Genomic DNA, 3,926 nt, shown 5'->3' with positions numbered 1-3,926 from the left:
TAATCATATGCTCAAAAGAGCAGCCAAATTGCTCTCAAATCACATACTACCATTCTGTAAAAGGAAGGAAATAGTTGAAAATGTGTTATTTGATGTAAACAAACTGAAAAAAGAAAAAGATTTGCTTCTCATGGCTAGAATGCTTTTAATCATAGGTTTACTCAATCAGCTAGAAATAGCAGCCAAATCTCTCTTATTTCACTCACTACCATATTATAAAAGGAAGGACACAATTTAATAAATAAGCTATCAAATGGAGAGATCTTGAATAAAGAAATAAAAACCCCACAATAATATAGGAAAATCAAAAAGTAAATATAAAAGACATGATGGCCACAGCTGGAATATGGTTTAGACATCAAGAAAGGTGTGCGCTAGTTGAAACAATGTCAGCTTTCACTTGTAAATGGTATCATTGTGTTTAAAAGTGTTATAGAATCGATATTAACCATTCAGTCTTTATTGGTTCAGTTTGTTTTGTTTTGATGTGTTTTCTCCAGATTAATCCTATCTAGCTTCCTTTTAATGTTGTCGGAGAAAAGTGAATATAGTAGTAGCAGCAGCAGCAGTAGTAGTAGTAGTGGGGGGTAGTGATGTAGGTGGTGGTGGTCTTTGGTGGTGTTATGGTGTTGGTAGTGGTGATGGTGGTGGCAGTGGTGTTGGTGGTGTTGGTGTTGGTGTTGGTGGTGGTGGTGGTGGCGGTGGTGGTGGTGGTGGTGGTTTTGGTGGTGGTGGCAGTGTTGTTGGTGGTGGTGGTGGTGTTGGTGGTGTTGGTGGTGGTGGTGGTGGTAGTAGTAATAATGGTGGTAGTAGCAGTAGTGATTGTAATTGACTGTATGTGTGAAGAATTTGTGTTTGTGTGTGTATCTGTATATATGTGTGTGTGTATACTTGTATGTATACATGTTAGTGTATGTGAGACTTTCCTCTTGTGTGTGCGAGTGTGTTTGTATGTGTTTCTTTGTGTCTATAAATGTCTCATTTTGAGTGAGCATGTGTTTTTCTATATGTGTGTGCATGTGTTCCTGTGTGTGTGTGTATGTCTGTGTGCTTATGTGTGTCTATTCTGTTGTGTGTGCATTTGTATATGTATTTCTTTTTGTCTGTATGTATGCAAGTGTATGTGTGAAGTATACATGTTTTGTGTCTGTGGGTGTCTCTTTTTGAGTGAGCATGTGTATTTTTCTGTGTGTACATATGTGTGAGTGTGTGTATATGTGTGTATGTGTATGTGCACAGATGTGTTTGTATGCATGTGCTCTGTGTATGTTCATGCATTCGTGCTTGTGTGTTTGTATATGTTTTTGCATGTGCATCTGCGAATATGTTTGCACATATTTGTATATGCATTTTTGTGTGTATTTGTGTAAATGTGTGTATTTATGAATGTATGTGTAGATGTGTCTGCATTTATTTGTTCAGGCATGTATGTTTGTATATATATGCATGTGTGTGTATGTATGTTTGTATGTATGTTTGTATATATGCATGCAGGTGTGTGTGCTCACGCATGTGTGTATGTGTTTGTGTACATATATTTGTATATGTTCATGTATACATGTTTGTCTAAATCCCTGTGCATTTTGCATACATGTTTGCATGTTTGCATGGTGAATACATGTTTGTATACGTATGTATACAAGTTTGTGTGCGTGAAGTATACATGTTTTGTATATACATGTATGTTTATGTGGATGTGTGACTATTTTTGCATATGCATCTGTGTATTGCTGCATGTGCGTGTCGGTGTGCATTTGTATGCATCTGTGTATGTCCTTGTGTATACATGTTTATTATATGTGCTTGTATATGCATTTGAGTGCATCCATGTATATGTGTAAGTATGTACTTGCATGTGTGCACATGTGTATATTATTATGTATGCATGGTTATGCATGTTTATGCACAAATTTGTGAGCATGGGTGTATTTGTTTATTTGCATGTTTGTGTGAGTGTACAGTTGAGTAATATGTTTCCTTAAGTGCATTTTTTTTGCACGTATGTTTTTCAGTAAATACACTCAATTCCCTAGGGTGGTGGGGAGAAAAGGGTGGCTTAAATATGAGACAATATAACAATTTGTGTAAGTATTGTTTTTCAAATACACAATTAGGAATACATAAATTTTGAATCCTACAGCCACCGTACATTTAACCCATTTTAGATAGCAAATGGAAACATGCACTGCCATGATTCATTTATAGGTGCAGACAAAGCTATGTGGTTATGGCTAAGAAGCTTAATTTGCAGTCCCGTGGTTTTGAGTTCAGCCCCACTGTGTAGCACCTTGGGCAAGTGTCCTCTATTATTGCCCTAGGTGACCAATGCCTTGTGAGTGAATTTTTAGATAGAAACTATAGAAATAGTAGTGGTCATGGTGATGGTGGTGGCACATGAAAGATAGAAGGTGGAATATACATGAATTTATTAATCACGACAATTGCTTTGACATATCTAGCGTCAATCCCTCACGGGTGTAAACCATTTATTTTATTATCCAATATATATATATATATATTTCTCCCCACCACTCCAGGGAATTGAGTGTATTTACTGAAAAACATACATGCAAAGGAGTGGCTGTGTGGTAAGTAGCTTGATTACAAACCACATGGTTCTGGGTTCAGGCCCACTGCGTGGCACATTGAGCAAGTGTCTTCTACTATAGCTTCGGGCCGACCAAAGCCTCGTGAGTGGATTTGGTGGACGGAAACTGAAAGAAGCCAGTCGTATATATGTATATATGTGTGTGTGTGTGTGTGTGTGTGTATATATGTTTGTGTGTCGGTGTTTGTCCCCCCAACATCACTTGACAACTGATGGTGGTGTGTTTACATACCCGTAACTTAGCGGTTCGGCAGAAGAAACAATAGAATAAGTACTAGACTAACAAAGAATAAGTCCTGGGGTCAATTTGCTCGACAAAATGCTGTGCTCCAACATGGCCACAGTCAAATGACTGAAACAAGTAAAAGAGTAAAAGAATATATATATATATATATATTCTGTTGTGTCTGGGGAGAGTCGTTTTCTTTTTGTGCCTTATTATTTAACACACTGACCGGTAAAATTTCCACTTTTTTCTTATTTTTATTGTCCTAAAATGTTCGTTGCATCTTGCAGTATTTGTATTTGATGTGCAATATGGTGCAGGCATGGGTGGGTGGTAAGAAGCTTGGGTTCAGTCCCACTGTGTGGCACCCTGTGCTAGTGTCTTTTACTATAGCCTTGGGTCAATCAAAGCCTTGTGAGTGAATTTGGTAGACGGAACTTGAAAGAAGCCCATCATATATATATGTATATGCATGTATTTATGTGTGTATATTTGTGTCTGCCTTTGTCCCTCCACCATCACTTGACAACCTATGTTGGTGTGTTTACATCCCTGCAACTTAGTGATTCAGCAAAAGGAATCAATAAAAGAAACACTAGGCTTATAAGGAATAAGTACTGTGGCCGATTTGTTTGGCTAAAACGCTTTAAGGCCGTGCCTCAGCATAGCCACAATCAAATGGCTGAAACATGTAAAAGAATAAAAGAATATTATATATATATATATATATATATATATATATATATTAGGCTCAGGAGAAGCTGTGTGGTAAATAGCTTGCTTACCAACCACATGGTTCCAGGTTCAGTTCTATTGTGTGGCACCTTGGGCAAATATCTTCTACTATAGACTCGGGCTGACCAAAGCCTTATGAGTGGATTTGGTAGATGAAAGCTGAAAGAAGCCTGTCATATATATATATGTGTGTGTGTGTGTGTATGAATATGCTTGTGTCTCTGTGTTTGTCCGCCACCATCGCTTGACCACCGATGTTGGTGTGTTTACATCCCCATAACTTAGCAGTTCAGTATAAGAGGCTGATAGAATAAGTACTAGGCTTACAAAGAATAAGTCCTGACGTCGATTCATGCG

Source organism: Octopus sinensis, linkage group LG15 (assembly GCF_006345805.1).
Source record: "Octopus sinensis linkage group LG15, ASM634580v1, whole genome shotgun sequence".
Taxonomy (NCBI): Eukaryota; Metazoa; Mollusca; class Cephalopoda; order Octopoda; family Octopodidae; genus Octopus; species Octopus sinensis.
The sequence above is the reverse complement of the archived record's forward strand: the minus strand, read 5'-3'. Positions refer to the sequence as shown.